Below are 18179 nucleotides of genomic sequence, written 5' to 3' on the forward strand. Positions count from 1 at the left end.
CACCCACGTCGCAGCGCCTACGTCACAGCACGCACGTCACACTGCCCACCCACGTCGCAGCGCTCACGTCACAGCACTCACGTCGAAGCGCCTCCGTCACAGAGCCCAAGTCAGTGTCCACGTTGCAAGCACCCAAGTCACTCACGTCACTTGTCTTACCAGGTGGCTATTTTATCCTCTCACAGCATCATAGCAAGAAAGGTAAGTACCCTGCGCGGAAGGTATTTTGAGAGAAAGACCATGTTCACGCACTTTTATTCAGCCTGTTGTTATAATTGTTCTATTTTATTATTATTGTTAATTTCTTACTGTGCCTAATTTATAAATTAAACTTTAGCGTTTAAGTATGTAAGTATAGGAAAAACCAGTATATATAAGATTTTGTACTATCTGCGGTTTCAGGCATCCACTGGGGGTCTCAGAACACATCCTCTGTGGATAAGGGAGTTTGCTGTAGATGCTGTACTGCTGTTCCCTCGGGCCGTCAATTCTCTTACCACTCTCTTTCCCTTAATCTCCACTTCTGTCCTTCTCTTTACTGGCAGTGACAGAACCACCCTAAATTAAATTCTTTTTTTGTGAAAAGTACTAACTCTATTCATAAAAGAGCTGGCACAGGATATTGTTTCAGCTTTTTCATTTCTTAAGTAAGCAGAGTGATGAATTTACCTAGGAAAGAAAGTGCCAAAGATAAATTTTGTGGATAATAAAAGTTCTTAACAAAAGCAGGTGGATTGATTTGAGTTCTGCCAAACAACAGGTCTCCTGCTGACCTGCCCTTATTCTACAACTCAGCACAGAGTGAGCTATTTATGCAGTATTTGAAAAGTGCTTTAAAAAAAAAATCATGACTGGGATTTAGAAAGCAAGCATGCATGGAAAGGAAAAAAAAAAAAACTTAAGTCTTATCTTTATTTAAAAAAAAAATGCTAGATTTAGCTGTTTTCAAAATTTCGAAAGAAATCTAGACCTGGCACATAGTAGACAATATTATTTGCTGCTCTGAATTTATTTTTCCCTTAAGAAATATTCTGACTTGGAGCACCTGGGTAGCTCAGTGGGTTAAAGCCTCTGCCTTTGGCTCAGGTCATGATCTTAGGGTCCTGGGATCGAGCCCCCCACCGGCCTCTCTGCTACACAGGGAGCCTACTTCCCCCTATCTCTCTGCCTGCCTCTCTGCCTACTTGTGATCTCTCTCTGTCAAGTAAATAAATAAAATCTTAAAAAAGAAAAAAAGAAAGAAAGAAACTTTTTCCTTTAAAAAAAAATATATATATGTATTTTCCTTTAAAAATATATATATATATGTATTTTTTTTAAAGGAAAGAATTTTTAAAGGAAAGGAAATACACATTTAAAGGAAATGTATATATATATATACATATATATATTCTATATATACACACATATATATACACATATATATATATATTCTGACTTCCTAGCTGATATTGTCTATACACACACACACACACACACATATTTTTCAAATGGCTTTATGGAATATTTGAAAAAGAACTAAGATATAATTATGAAAAACATTATATAGTCACCCACCCAATAATTGGTAAGTACCATATTGTAGTAAAATCTTTTGAAGTCTAATCTTATAAAATTTACATTTTAAATTTTAGCCCCAGACATTTAGAAAATTACAGACAACTTCATAATTTTCCAAGATTCAAATCATTTCCAAGTAATGCTATGAGTCAGCAACCTTAAGACTATCATACTAGAGTACCAGAATATATATACTCATGTGTATATATATAATATATATAGGCATTAATATTGCTCTAATATCAGGATATGGATTCTCCACTCTAAGGAGCTAAACAAAGAAAAACAATTATTCTAAAGAATATAAAAATGCACAACTTCCTAAATGAAGTCAGTTTCATCTAGCTTATTCCACATGGCTATATTTTTTAAAAAATCATAGCATAAACAAACAAACAATCAGGCATAAATCAACCCTTTTGCTTCGGTTTTAGGAAAAATAGGAACTTGGGTCATTTAGGGAATATACATGTATCTCTGAAAAGCCTGTAACAAGATCATCTGAAATACCCTCCCTCTCAGGGGAGGATTTTTGCTCTTTCTTATTCACCCTGGTTATGTCAACTTTCTTTCCATTAAGTTTTCTGAGCACTGAAGACTAGAAATTGAATCAGTCTAAGAGCTGACATTTTGGGGAGTAAGCGCAATGGGAGAAAAGATGGACTAGGGCAGGGCTGTAATGAACCCTAGGCTGAATACAGAGACAGGAAAACAAAGGAAACAGGAAAATAGAGGAAGAGCTCAGTGATGGAAAATGATATGTGGCTTCGGAGGGGTGCCTGGGTGGCTCAGTGGGTTAAAGCCTCTGCCTCCAGCTCAGGTCATGGTCTCAGGGTCCTGGGATCGAGCCTGCATGAGGCTCTCTGCTCAGTGGAGAGCCTGCTTCCCTCTCTCTCTCTCTCTGCCTGCCTCTCTGCCTACTTGTGATCTCTCTCTCTGTCAAAAAAAAAAAAAAAAAAAAAAAAATGTGGCATCAGAGAGGATTTGGTGAAGTCCAACTACTCTTGTAGTGAGGGCATGTTAAAGTTAGGAGAAAGGGCACAGGTTGTATTAAGAAGCAAATATTAATGAACATTTTAAGAGGTAAGGAGATAGGCGCCTGGTTGCCTCAGTCTGTTAAGCATCTGACTCTTGGTTTCAGCTCAGGTCAGAACCTCATGAGTTGTGGGATCAAGCCCCTGTTGGGCACCATGCTCAGCAGGGAGTCTGCTTGAGATTCTCTCCCTCTGCCCCTCCCTCACTTATACACTTGTGTGTGTGCTCTCTCTCTAATGCAAATAAATAATCTTTGCAAGGGGGAAAAAAAAGAGGTAATGTGAGCTGGACTGTGGCCCTGAGCACAAATAACAAGGCACAAGAGAGAGAGAAGATCCTTGGCAATGAGAAGGCTGAATGTTCTGTGTCATCAGCATAGTTGTTAAAAAAACAAACAAACAGGAGTTGCTATGGAAAGCAAAACTGCACCTGTGGACCAGGTGTGGCATTACTCAGTGGACAAAGAGGATGTATTTGGATAGTGCAAGCAACGAAGATGGGAAGCAAACCCCAGAGCCAGCAGCTGATGCTTCTGAGCATTTTCTCAAGCACATTTCAAACCATAATAATAGCATTTATTGAGGACTTGCCATAGCCAGACACTCTACTAAGCTTTATATTCACATTCTCACTTACTATTTCCAACAACCTAAAGCCATTATTTTCCCCAATTTTATAGACTAGGAAAGGGAGTGAAGGAGGATGAATTTGCTCATGTAAACATTAAATTTGTGGAGCCCCTGTTGAATCCAGGCCACCTAGTCCAGATTCCATAGTCCTAACCACTAAACAGTATGGTCACTCTGGAACCCCATCCAGGTGAGGCTAATGACCCTGGGTGGGAAGACTTTGTCTGGAACTACAGCCACCCAAACACTTGATCAAGATTAGTTTGGTAGATTTCAGAGGAGGGTCCTTAAAGGTAAGACATAAACAGAGATGAAAACTACATTATGGCAAGCAAGTAGAGGAAAGGGAAGATCTATTTCCCGTACCCCCAGGCAGACACCTTTGTTAGACCTGCAAGAGTGTACTGGTGGGAAAGAACACCATTTTGACCAAAGAGATTCTGTAGTGGCCGTGTGTTTGCTGATTTGGCCATTCTGAGACTAGTCATCAGGCAGTATCTGCAGCCCATAAAGAAAGAACAGATATGGTGAGGAGGATTCCCCATGCTGCAACATGCTCAAGCCCAAGCTAGTTCAGACTATTGAAGTAGATGATATTTGCTGCCTTACATTATTTCCAAATGGCTGCAGAAACTGCTGAGAACCCTAACTCTAAAGTATAAGAGAAAACTTTGGAAAGAGCATAAATAGGAACTCTGTAACTACTTCATCCTTAGTCAATAGATTCACTTGAGAAAATTCTTTTTTTTGTTGTCAAGTTAAAAATAAGAGTAAATTTCATCCAGTGTGGAATCCTCATGTTTCTTATATCTAAATGAAGCAAAGTTGGTATCTGGAATAGCCTCTAGGAAACCCAAGGAAAAGGAACCCAGAAACTCTTCATTAGCCCCCCTTCCCTTTAGCAGAGCAAGTGTCAATTCCCAAACCAGAGGCAAAGTATGGTTTTGATGATGGGAGTGAAGCCATGAGAAGATAAGGGTGTTAGAAGGAACTGTATACACAAAAGATGCCCCCAGATCAGGAAAAAGCAGGCTATAATATCTATTAAGACAGTATTGTTAGGAGGGCTGTGAAAAGGTTAGAGTAGATGAAGCCAGGATAAAAGTTGGAAATGAGTACAGGTATGGAGAGAAAGTTCTAGAAATAGGGATGTGTTGCCTGGGAACAGGAGAAAGATTTGGCACAGAGAAATCAAACCAACAGCGCAAGGTATACTTTTTTAGAGGGCCTGAGAGCATATTACCAGACTAAGTGGTTTCAAGTCCCTGCTTTTTATATGCTTTTGTACCTATATACCATTTCATGCCTCTATTTTTCCCCCCAAAACTGCTATCCACTATAAACAAGTAAAAAAGTATAGTTCAGCAAAAAGAAAAGAAAACAACAACCATAATTAGCTCTGTGGAAATATTATTAATCTTTGAAATATTCATCCAGATTTTTCATATATGTATTTATATTTTCAAAAACAGATCATATTGTACATAGTGGACTATAAATTGCTTTTCTCCCTTGGCGTTATATTGTGCCAAAACATTCAGGAAAAGATAATTCTTATGTTACAACTATTCCATAGCATAGAAATTGATGGACAAGTTCCCAACTATAGACCAATGTTACCAACCAACACTATGATACAAAATACTAAAGTATTTGCAAATTAAATCTAGTAATATACCATGACAAGTAGGACTTGCTGAAGAATATAAGAACTTTCCAGCATTGGAAAATTAATCCACATAATACACTAGATCAAATATTAAAGGAGGAGAAAGACATGATCATCTCAATGATAGATGTCACCAATTCCTAATAAAAACGTAAATAATTAATGAAACCACTAGTCACTAGTAACAGAAAGAAAATCCTATAGCCTGAGTGGGTATCTAGCAGAAACATTGGACTTAATGGTAAAATATTAGAAGCATTCACAGTTACATTAGAGAGAGAAAAAGAGAGAGGAGTATTCCTGTATCAATGCTACATTCTAACATTTTCTTCCTTTAGGGATCTAACTAATGCAAAACACATAAGAAATAAGAGGAATGAATATTCAAAAAGAAGAGGCAGGACTCTCACCATTTGCTGACAAGGATGTATTAGAGAAGAATCACTCCCCACCTCCAAGAAAAAGATTAGAAAAGGTAAAATATGTCAACAAGTAGCTTATACATAAGATCAACCTACAAAATCAATTGCTTTTCTAAACACTCAAAAATTTAAATGAAAAAAATCATGGTTAAATAGCAACTACTACTATGAACTACCAAGTAATAAATATAATAATGAATGTGTAGATGTTTATGAGAAAAATTTCCCAAAATATGAGTTAAGTGATTTTAAAGATATAACATGTTCTCATATTGGAAGACTCATTATAAAGATCCTTTTCCTTTTTGAAATTAAGCTATGAAGTTAATATTTAATAAGGGTAACATTTTAAAAATATATGATATGCTTTTTTATTCACCCAGAGGCCTCCATTGATTTGGGGAAAAAAATAGAATTTAAGGTAGTATATAAAGGGAAAGAAAGAGGCAATATTCAGATTTTGACTTCAAAAATATAATTTTTTTGAAAATATAATTTTTTTCTTTAAATTTTTTATTTCAATTCAATTTAATTAACATGTACTGTACTGTTAGTTTCAGAGGTACAATTGTAGTGATTCATCAGTTGCCAACAACAGCACACAGTGCTCATTACTTCAGGTGCCCTCCTTAATGCCCATCACCCAATTACTGATTCCACAGCAAAGAATTTGTCTTGAAAGTCAAGGTTTGGAGGTGCCTGGGTGGCTCAGTCAGGTAAGCATCTGCCTTTGGCTCATGTCATGATCCCAGAGCCCTGGCATCAAGCCCTGCATCAGGCTCTCTGCTCAGTTGCTCTCTCTCAGCACCTACTTGTGCTTTCTCTCTCTCTCCCTCTGTCAAATAAATAAATAAAATCTTAAAAGGATTTAAGGATTTAAGGTTTGTTGAGTGAGGAAAACAGTTTCTAATTTTACAATCTCTCCTTTACATTTTAAGAGCTAAATGACTGACCCAGATCATGGGGCTTACTATTATCATAGCGTAGGCAGAATGTAACATGCCAGGTAAGAAAGGTTCCCAAAGATGGAAAGAAAAAGCATAGACCACTCCTCATTCGTATGAAGAAGAAAGATTTAGAAGAAAAGTATCCAACATGGAGATGTTGTCTGGAGTCTCTCTCTCTCTCTTTTGTTTTTAGATTTTTTTTTTAATTCATTTGAGAAAGGGAGCACAAGTAGGAGGAGAGGCAGAGGAAGAGGGAGAAGCAGACTCCCTGTGAGCAGGGAGTCAGACACAGGACTCGATCCCAGGACCCTGTGATCACAACCTGAACTGAAGGCAGACACTTAACCATCTGAGCCACCCAGGCACCCCTGCTGTCTAGACTCTTAAAAGGACATAAGGATCATAATAATATTACAAAGAAAAAGAAAGGAAAGAATTTACATGTGTCAATAAGAAAGGAGTAAAAGAAAGTAGGAAAAATATACTTACATAATATATAAATAGACTTTAAAAGAATGAGAAAAACAAATCAATCAATACAATCACATTCAGCTCAAAAATTATACCATGAATCTGTTTTTGTGCCAGTAAATAAATGTCTACAACATCATTTCCAATACCTGCATATTTTATATTATATAAACTTGCCATACATACTTTTCTGTTGCTAGATACATAGTTTGTCTTATAACTCTTATAACAAATAATTTTTAACATAAATAATCATGGTACATTTTCTCATGTTTCTTTTGCAATAAGTTCCTTAGGACAAATTGGTAGAACTAGAATTATTGAGACAAAATGCTAGCAAAATATTAAGACTTTTGATATATATTGATAGGTGTCTCTCCACCATGGTTCTGTCAGCTATGTGATCAGCTTTGGGGTTGGGGTTTTAAACAAAGAAAGGAGAGTTAGGTAAACTTGATTGGAATAATAACTAGAAAAATGGCGCCAAAAGGGTAAGGACAGATCCAAATATTCCTGATGAATTTTGTTGGTAGGCCTTCTACATAAAGCTTTTTTTCCATCTCATGTTTAGGTCTTTCATCCATTTTGAATTTACTTTTGTATATGGTATAGGAAAGTGGTCCAGTTTTATTCTACTGCATGCTGCTATCCGGTTTTCCCAACACCATCTGTTGAAGACACTTTTTTCCATTGGATATTTTTTCCTGCTTTGTCAAAAGATTAGTCAACCATATAGTTGAAGTCAGGAATTGTGATACTCCCACCATCACAGTCCTTTGTAGTTCCATACAAATTTTAGGATTGTTTTAGCTCTGTGAAAAATGCTGGTGGTATTTTAGGACTGAATTAAAAGTGTGTATTGCTTTGAGTAGTATGGACATTTTAACAATATTTGTTCTTCCAACCCAAGAGCATGGAATGTTTTTCCATTCTTTGTGTCTTCCTCAATTTCTTTCATAAGTGTCCTGTAGTTTTCAGAGAAGATATCTTTTACTTCTTTGTTTAGGTATATTCCTAAGTATCTTGTTTTTTGTGTGCTGTTGTAAATGGGGTTAATTCCTTGATTTCTTTTTCTGCTGTTTCATTACTTGTGTATAGAAATGCAACAGATTTCTGTATGTTGATTTTATATCCTGCCGCTTTGCTGAATTCATATAACAGTTCCAGTAATTTTTGCTGGAGTTGTTTAGGTTTTCTGCATAGAGTATCATGTCATCTGCAAATAGTGAAAGTTTGACTTCTTTCTTGCCTATTTGGATGTGTTTTATTTCTTTTCATTTTCTGATTGTTGCGGCTAGGACTTCCAGTACTATGTGAAATAGCAATGGTTAGATTGGACCTCCCTGTCTTGTTCCTGACTGTACAGGAAAAGCTCTGTTTTTCCCCAATGAGGACGATATTAACCGTGGGTCTTTCATATATGACCTTTCTGATGTTGAAGTATGTTCCCTTTATCCCTGTTTTGTTGAGGGTCATTTTTTATTTCATTTTTTAAGGAATTTATTTATTTATTAGAAAGAAAGAGATCATGTGAGTTGGGAGGCAGAGAGAGAATCTCAAGCAGACTCTGTGCTGATCACGCAGAGCCCAATGTGGGGCTCAGTCTCACCACCCAGAGATCATGACCTGAGCTGAAATCAAGAGTTGGACACTCAGTTGCCTGAGTTACTCAGGAGCCCCAAGGGTCATTTTTAAAATATAAAGTAAGAATAATACCTTTGGTTGTTGTAGAGGTAAAAATCACATATGTGAAAGGACCTGGCACAGTGCCTGACACCTAAGACATTAAAGTTTTATTTCATTTTCCTTCCTAGAGAGCAAGAAGATAAATGAGTTTTATTCAAGTAAAATTAACTACTTTATTTGTTGGACACTACACATGAGAGATAATGTGTTGGATGAAACCCAGAATGGGACTGGAGTTCTGGAGACACTTTGCAGTGATACTACATCTCTGTCACTAACTTTTTAAAATGATTTTTAGCAAATTTCCAGCTCTTCCTGAAATGCATTGTTTTTACCTATAATGAGGAAATGTGTTCTGAATCAAAGGTCTAGACCTAAGGCTAATTTTTTATGTATGTACATTTTTTCCAGAATTGAGGTCCAAAGCTGTCAACAAAATATCAAAGAGATCTGTGTGCAGTAATAGATAGTGATATTCTAGAATCTAGATGGTCTCTAAAATTCCATCTGTATCTAATAGTCTCACTCTGATCAAACTCGATAATTGACTGTTCCTTTTGGTTCAATATTATTCATTGATATGTTATGAAGCAGTGTAATATTTTAGTAGTGATTTTCCAGCCAAATATGTAGGTTCTTTCTTGGCTTCCATGCCTCCCTGCAGTTTTCACAGCCACTGGGAAAATATGGCCCCAGCATTGCTATACCACAGGCTCTGATTACCTGGGTGGTTTCCTAGACTTATTATCCTCCTCATTCTACTTGGTTCATTTTTTTAAAGAAAATGTTCTCTCTCTAGGCTAATTCACCAGAGAACAAATTTAATTAATAGGTGGCAACATATTGCAACTCTCGGTGCCAGGAAACATGATTAAGAAGAGAGCCTGTTGGCTTCCAGATCTTCTGGTTGTTTTTATTTCAAGCTTCTTAAAATACACAAGATCATATTGAGAACAATGTCAGATTATAACTTCACCATGATAAATAGGAATATCTGTGAATACTAAAAAGTAAACTGAAGAAAAAATACTACATGAAAATGATTGTTAGTAAGCAATACATTTATTTGCAATTAAAATTATAGTGTTAGATGACTGCATCATGGAGCTCAGAGAAGTAAAATATTTATTCTGTTAATATTTATCAAGAGTCAACAATGTTCTATGCAATGGATGTAAAGGATAGAATGTTAAACTCGAATCCTCCCTCCAGGAAAATAATTTATCAGGACATGCAAGAATATAATATATATTTGCAAATAACTATAATTCAAGGTTATAATATAAGTGTTTTGTTCCAACCCAATATGTGTAGATCAACTGCCAAAGCTGTCAGTGGTCAGAAAGGAAACTTTAAAATGGAGGAAAGAAAGAAAGATCTCAAAGAGAAGTTAGCCATCAATTTGAATTTTGATTCATAGGTTGGGTTTGGACACATGAAATATTGGTATAGACATTCAAACAGAGGAAATGGAATGGACAAAGCAAAGAAAGAAGTCTGAGGACTTTGAGAACTATTCAGGATGTGCATTTTAAGCTCTCAGTAATATTTCTTAATTTCTTGAAGCTAGGATACATAAATGGGAGTACTAAGAAACATGATAAGAGAGCAAGCCTGTGACTAAATTGGAGAGGACCTTGAATGAAAAACTAAAGTTTGTATTTCATCTATAGGCTCTGAAGAACCATGGATGATTTTTATATAGGGAATGATATGATCTGAGTTTACATTAGGAAGATTAATTTTTGGCAATATATATTGTGGAAACTAGTTGGGGAAACAAGAAACTAAGCAAAGATAATGATGTCAGTTAACCAAAGAGGGAAATGAGAAGGAAAAGAAACTATGATGCTCAAATCAGTATTTTTTTTAAAAAACAATGTAACAATATGGAGGATCTCGAGGAAGTTGGAGGGAAGATGCCAGAGATCTGAGTCTGAGAGGATTTTGGAGCTACAGAAACAGGACACTCAAAATTAGTAAAGAGAATAGGACGGGATGGTTGGAAAATTATACAAACTAAGGAATAGAGATGAAAAAGACTGAAAAAAATTCACAGAGACTCAGTGACTTTGTGACAATGATCAGCAGTCTAACTAACATATGTTATTGGAGTCCAAAAAAGAGATAAAGAAAGAAAACAATTTTTGAAAAAATAATGACCAAGAAATTGTAAAGTTTTTTATAAACTATAAACCAATAGCTCCAAGAAGTTCTATAAACCCCAATGAAGATAATCACATCCATATTCAAGTCACGAGAAATAGGAGCTAAAGATTAAATATTTACAACAGCCAGACAAACGAAGAGACAAATAAGGGAAATTTGCAGACTGCTCGTCAGAAGTAATACAAGCTAGAAAAATGGAACAACATTTTTAAAACATTGAAAGAGCAAAGTTATTCATCTAGAACTCTTTAGCCTCCAAAAATGAAGGTGAATTATCACATTATGCCTATTAAATCCGTAAGTGTGGCCAAGTGCAGGCCAAGTGTGGACACATATCTCCACTGGGGTGGGAGGATAGATAGGGGTGCATGAATGGGATGGTCCGAGTACTAGAGATAAAGAGAAACATGTCAAAATAAACAAAAAACCCCAACTTGATTAAAGGAACACTGTCTAACAAAGAACTAAGTGTAGCTCAGAATAGAATCTCAGTCAGAAAGAGATGCTTCTCAGAGTAAGAATAATGCCTTCATGAGAGTGAAGGTCAATTACTTCACAAGGAGTACTTGTGAAGTACTTGTGAATTACCTGTGAATTACTTCACAAGGAGAGGAAATCCTCATGTGTTTAGGGTACAATGCAGAAGGCTCAGGGGCTATTGACAGGTAGTTTTTCCTTAAGATTATCTAGTTTAATCACTTTAAATAACAGGGGATACAGTGACTTTTTCTTTTTAAAAAGATCATAAAAATTGGATTTATAAATATTTAGAAAATTATTTTTAAATTTATGAAGTTTGCTATGGGTTGGCCCAAGGTCTAACACCATCTGAGGCTGCTCACGGGAAGCCATATCTGTATCTGCCTTCTCTATTACTTTCATCAGTTGATAATTGCTTTTTCTTTCTTTAATGCTCCATATTTCTTTTTGAAAACTTTAATAGCTCTTGAACCTCCAGATTACTACTGGAAAACATAAATTCCAGAGGCAAATGCCCTGACCTTTCATTCTAGCAGTGATATTACCAAAAGTAGCTCTCGAGGCAACCTGTTCTAAACAGGGTGGAGGTAGACTTGCAAAGAGTTGTCACATGATAATTCATTATGTTCCTCATGATTTGCAAAGCACAGAAAAGGGAGTGACCTCAGTCACTAAGAATTTCCATCTGTTCCTCCAGGAGTCTGGGAGAGCTCCAGTGGACCTCTGAAGATGCCACCCACTGCAGACAAGACTTCAGAACCATTTGCCATTTCCACCTGAGAGCATCTTCTCTGCTCTCAAATCACTCCCCTTCTTCCTCATATCTTAAGTTTTCACCATAAAATATAGTTCTTCTCTTTTGCTTACTAACCTGAAATCCTGTCAGTGATTTTTCTGAAACACCTCTTGAACCTGTCACTTTTTTCTGTCCCCATGGCCATAGTCTTCCTAATTCTGGCATATTTTTTTAAAACCCATTTTCCCATCTTGCTATGTCAGTGATTTTAGTCTAAAACTTAGCACTCCTACCCCCAAAAATGTATTTTCTCTGGGATAAATTCCAGGACCTTTTCCATAGTGCTCTGGGTTCTTACCATGTGGCCAAATCCAGTCTCAGTCTTAAGTATCATTACCTGATCTTGCCCACAGACATCAACACAGAAAAACTCCAGATAAGTAATTCATAAATATTAGTTGACAAAATATCAAACTCTGCTGCATTACAGATGTCCTAACAAAGGGACTGACATGTCAAAAACTACCCAAGAAAAAGGGATTTTTCATAAAATGAATGTGTTTATCGTATAGTTCTCTCACTGATAAAAGAAAGATAAACTTCTTGGGTAATGATGGTGGCAGCTTTTTCATATACTAATGGATTCCTTGGGAGGAGATTCATAGTTCCCAAGTGGTGGAAATCCTCAGTTCCATCTTCAAATCACAGAGGGGAAAAAAAAATGGAACATGTCTTTTTCCCCAAACCAAAGGAAGTTTGAAGAAACTTGCTCCAGAGTGAGGTGCTAAGAGAATAGGCTTGTGTCAAATCTTTCAAAGCAGGAAAGAATGTGAGAGAACAAACAAGAAGGCCCAAGATGAGGCTGGGAAGGCAAAGGGACAGCTGTTCCAGGGAGGGTGGCAGTCTCACGTCCTGACAGAGACTTCTCTGGGATTTCATTTCTAACCATTGGTGGGCAGAGAATGAGGGAGAAGTAACAGTGGAGTTGCTGAGAAATGAGGCTGAAGGAACAGCAGTTCCCACCTGAAGGCAAACAGAGGTAGGCCTGGATGAGGAATGGAAAGGGCCCCCCTCTCCAAAGGATTTAGGAAAGCTAGCTTGATGGAAGCCAGATGGAAATACAGTAAAAGGACAGTCTCCAGAGTTGGACTAAGACTGCTCTTGGATCTGCAAGAGGAGGGCAGTAAGGAAACTTATGCCTACTCACCTCAAAGTGGGACTTTGTGCTCCCCCCTCAAGCATTCTGATAGAACCCTGTCAGCTGTGGTGTGGACAGTCTGTAGGACAAGCAGCATGGGCAAGGCACCCAAAGGGAGAGATGGTGTATAAGATGGAGATCTGCCCCTTCCTATTAATTGAAAGGCAGGAGTGAAAAGATAGAAGCCAGTGACAACAGAAAACTTCAGCTTCCCCCAAATAGAAAGGTCTAGCAATCCTGGGCCTTAGCTCCTGCCCTGGGCTCTTTCCATATTGATGTTGCTACATTGGCTTCTAAAGGCATTTGCTATGATCTCAGCACATCAGAGAAATGCAACATCCTTATGGGCTGGATTCACAGGAAAACCCATCATGGAACGGGTGGGGTCTGAGCTAGAACCTTATGGAGGGAGACAGAGGAGAATATTATGTGTGTGTCTGAAGGCCCACAAGCTGACTCTGAGGCCTCAACACTGTCGAATCCTTTCTCTTGGATTGTCACTAACAGCTCACCAAAGAGATCCCCAGCAGGCTCAGCATCACTGGGCCCTTCACCTAAGAGACACCCCGAGGATTGTGCTGTTACAGTGGAGCAAGTCACTGCTGTTCCAGGAGTGGTAGTGAAATCAGAGGAAAAGGATAGTTTGGGGAAGGAGCCGTGGGTTAGGTGTCCTGATTTCTACTCCTGGTTATTTTATTAATTTGCTATGTGCCTGGGCAATTTGCTGCTTTTCTGGACCTTCACTTCTTTATCAGTGAAATTAAGGGGTTGAACTAGGTGACCACCTAACTTTTTAGGCTCAAAAGACCATGATTCTAAGAAAGGTATCTATGCCTGAGCGTCTCTGTTCTGTGCTGGAGGTTAGAGGGAATGGTGTTTGGTTGGGGGAACTGTGAGGGAATCACACAATTACTCGATCAATATTTATGGAGCACCATACTTAGGGACCAGAGATACAGTGTTGAACAAAATAAACAAAACATCCCTACCTTTGCTGTGCTTAGATTCTCATAGAGGGGGACAGAAAATAAGACAATATATCATATAGTAAATGGTGATAAACGCCTACATGTGACATAGTCTAGAATTGAAGAGCGGAGGATTGAGGCCAATGCACCCTGGAACAGAATAAGAGTAAAATTTTCCTTTCCACCTGCTGTTTTAATGTCTACTTTCCTGAAAACGGGCATATTTCATTATACACACTTGGTATGTTCTAATGGGACAAGGGACCATAGCAAAAGTCACAGTGATCCGGCAGTTGTCCGTTGTTTGCCTGATGCCATGACATCTAGAATGTGCCATCAAAGGCCAGTGTGAGCCTTGCTGGGCAGTGGCAGCCTCTCGTGATTGCAAACTGCTTTTACTTTTTCTGAACTGATATTTCCTCCAATTTTTTTTTCCCCTTGGGTATTTTTGGCCTGAAATTCTAAATGTAATAAATGTTATTCAATCATTCTTTTTTAGCACAGAGAATTTTTTTTTTTTTAATTTACAATTTCACGGATTTTTTTTTAATGGGGGTAAACGTCAAAGTTTAAACCTTTCTGTTTTGCAGGTCCATTTTCTAGGTTAATATCATTAGTAGGTCTAGATAAGGCATAATATTTGTGTCAGAGAAAGGAAGTCAGTATGCTCCAGTATCTTAAGAAAATTACATTTTCTGAAAGCAAGTTGGCCTCTATCTAATCGCTGTAAGACACCTTCTTTTTTTCTAGACAACCAAACACAAATTGGCTGATTCCTTGAAAAAAATAACTCAAGGGTCAAAGAAGAAGGTTAGAGTTTAAGTAAAATAAAACAACCTGATTCACACTTATCACCCACGTTACCAGTAATCGGAATAGACAGGAAGTATATGAACATATCATGCAGATTTAAATAGTAGAACTAAAGGCCAATATTTAGAAATACATAATTTCTTGGGTAAAAATATCAAAGCTCAAATTCTAAGCCAAATTGCTTCGTGCGTTCCCTTACAGAGTTGACAAAAGAGGGGACCGCCAAGAAGGGCCCACAACTCCACTGCAGGGAACCTCGTGCCACAGAGTATGAAGAGAAAAGACATTAGATAAAGTTGTGATGCTTGGCTGTGGATTTCCCCGTGTTCATTTTTAAGATGCCTGCTGGCTGAGTCAGAGCGCAGAGTGACAGCTGGCAACTTGATGGAGTAGGGGGCAGCAGCGCAAGCGGGGACAAAGACGATGCAGGAACAGACTCTGGAACAGATGTGAGCTGCTGGATCGGCCCCATGGGATCCCGCAGGGTCCTGACAGCTCTCGTCATTAATTTGTGCTGCATGGTGTAGGGAAAAGAGGGCTCTTGTCTTTTTACTTGTTTATTTTTATTTTTTATTTATATATTTATTTTTATTTTTTATTTATTTTTATGTGGGATTTTTGGGTCTCTTTTATTTTTTATTTTAAAGATTTATTTATTTATTTGAGAGAGAGAAGGAGTGTAAGCAGCGGGAGGGGCAAAGGGAGGTGGGGGAAAGAGAGAAAAACTCAAGAAGACTCTGCACAGAGTATGAGCCAGTTTCCAGGCTCAGTCTCATGACCCTGAGATCATGACCTGAGCCGGAGCCAAGAGTCAGAGGCTCCACCAGTTGAGCCACCCAGGGGCCCCTGGTCTTTTTTAAAGTGAGCTTCTTTCTTTTCTTTCCTTCCCAGTGCCCAGGCACTTCCCCAGCCTGTGCGCCACTCTCTGTGTTCCACTGAGAACATTTGAGCACTTGCCCTAATACTAACGACTCGTCCTAGTAATAGTAGTCATCATACTACTAAAAGCAAACCTGTTATCCACAGCCTATTTTCCAGTCCCTGTTCTAATTACTTATACAAATGCCTCTCATCCCCACAGCCACACCCTGAAGCCAGCACAGTGAGGAGACTGAGTCACAGAGGAGGTCAGTGACTTATAGGTGCCCAACGAGACCCACAGCTGGAGAATACAGGATTATAGGAATGCCTAACCAGTGCCTTCCAGACTGCTCGCTCAGTTTCCGCTCATGGGAGGGCGTGGGATGGGGGTCCTGAAACTGTGCCACAGGGTGGATGTCCAGAGCACTTCCTGTCACAGTCCTGTCCTCGCCCACCCTAGCACCATCTGCAGTCTCTAGGGTCAAATGGTGCTATGAGGATGGGAACGAGAAGTGCCTCAGCCTGGAAGGCCCTTCACAAGGGCATCCTGAGCAGAAGTGCTGCCGTGGGGAGGGGTCACCAAGGACAAAGGGAAAAGCAGGGCTGTCAAGTGCGAAGAACCACCCCCCGAGTCAGTGTCTCATGTGCTAGGAGAATACTGAGAAGATCTAATATTCCTGTGGAGATCATACATTTGTGAGCCCTGCCTCAGGACACATGGTTTGAAAGAGAGTCTGAAAATTTCGAATTTAGAACTGTGGGACTGTCACCCACATTCGCTGATATTTCAGATACTGAGGCGCTTTTCAAGTCACTTGCTGAACATTTGACTACATTCCGCTGAGGAACAGGGTCACATTGCCGAGGTGTGTGTGGACACACATGTACATGCAGAACCTCAGGTTCCAAAGGGCTCTGGAGCCACCAAAGCAAATGACACAGATTGCGAACTCTGGACAGACCAGAGCAAGACCCATTCATGACACGAAGGTCTTTGGCTTGATATCGTCTTCTATTTGACATCATACATTCAAATATCCCTGCTGCATCTCTCTGTATTTGTAGAGAAAACAAAACCCCAAACCCTGAAATCTTGCCCCATATGCATGGCACACTTCACTAGTGTTAGGGAAACTTCGGAGGGTTCTTTAATTAATTACAACAGAACAATAATTCTGAACTCCCTCCCTCCATCCGCTACAACGGCCTGAGGCTTCCGCAAGCTGCTTTCTGGATAGCTTTGTCTTCCTATAATAAGAGACACTTCAAAAGAAATGTCCCCCTCTGACATGGAGAAGAGCCAGGGGAAATTCCCTTCAGAACATCTCCCATAAATGCTTCCATTTCCTGAAACAGGAACAGAAGGCCAGAAAAATGAACTTGGATGAGGCACTCTGGTGGCATTTGTCACAATGCATTATAATCATTGATTGTGATTTGCTGGTTCAACTATAAGGGACTCTGTTTAGCCAGCATTTTATAGAGTAGCAGGCACACAATAGACAGTCTCTAAATTTTTATTAAAAGGGGTGAATGAATTCACTGCTCCCGACGTGAATAAGGAACTTTAAGCTCAAGGGAAACATACACACAGACACACATACACAAGGTACAAAACCAAAATAAAATTCTTACTTCATTGGTCATGAAGAAAATCAAATTAAGAAACAGTAATTATCACAGTTATGACAATATTTCTTTTTACAATCTTTTCCCTCTCCTTCCCCTCAAAAAAAAACAAAGTAAAAACCCAAAACAAAAAAACTAGGTTATAGCTTTTTTTTTTTTTTTTTTTAAGTAGGCTGCACACCCAGCATGGATCCCAAATGGGGCTTGAAGTCACAACCCTGAGGGTAAGACCTATGCCAAAATCAAGAGTTGACCATTCAGCCAACTAAGCCACCCAGATGCCCCCTTTTAAAGTTTCTTTACTATCAGTAAAACACTTCTTCCAGGAAACTTAAAGTATGACTCTTCTTCCGTAGGGACAGTGAAATTTCAACGGGTGCTTACCCATGATAGGCCAACCCCAGCACAAAAGGCATTGTTATCCATTCAGCAGATGAGAAACTGGGTCTCAGAGAGCTGAAACAGCCTGCTCTTTGTCACGCAGATATTAAGTGGTGAGGTTGTGATTCAAACCCCAAGAGCTTGCTTTCACCATTACAAATGACCTCTTCACCAGGTTCATAACCTTGCCTTTTTTAATCTCAGAGAAAAATTGGGCCAGAATCCTTATGAAACCAGGAGGGCTGAAGGAGTCGAGGCGGAATTAGGATTAAGAACCCTGTCTCAGAGGAAGTTAGCCTTAATAGGAAGTATGGCATAGAGTGAGACCTCGGGAGTTCGAGGCAACCGATCGTTTATGGAAATGCCTGGCACTGGTTTTACGAAGAGTGAATTTTAAATCTAGCCAGAAGGATAATGATATTGGGACCATTTGCTCCTGCTGAGCAAAAGAGAGATGATGACACAGAGCAGCACAGAGCTCCACAGGCAGTGAATATCAATATGAGCACAATTAGTAGGGCACTG

General features: G+C 38.8%; 1 long non-coding RNA gene across 1 annotated transcript; it reads left to right on the forward strand.

Annotated features, from left to right (window-relative positions):
• Window positions 1-90: 90 nt before the first annotated feature.
• On the forward strand, window positions 91-15975 carry LOC131820544 (uncharacterized). The gene is made up of 4 exons (XR_009349682.1): window positions 91-201; window positions 5232-5368; window positions 14985-15232; window positions 15865-15975. It is a non-coding gene; the product is annotated as an uncharacterized LOC131820544 (long non-coding RNA).
• The last annotated feature ends 2204 nt before the right edge of the window (window positions 15976-18179 follow it).

Source organism: Mustela lutreola, chromosome 18 (genome assembly GCF_030435805.1).
Source record: "Mustela lutreola isolate mMusLut2 chromosome 18, mMusLut2.pri, whole genome shotgun sequence".
Classification (NCBI taxonomy): domain Eukaryota; kingdom Metazoa; phylum Chordata; class Mammalia; order Carnivora; family Mustelidae; genus Mustela; species Mustela lutreola.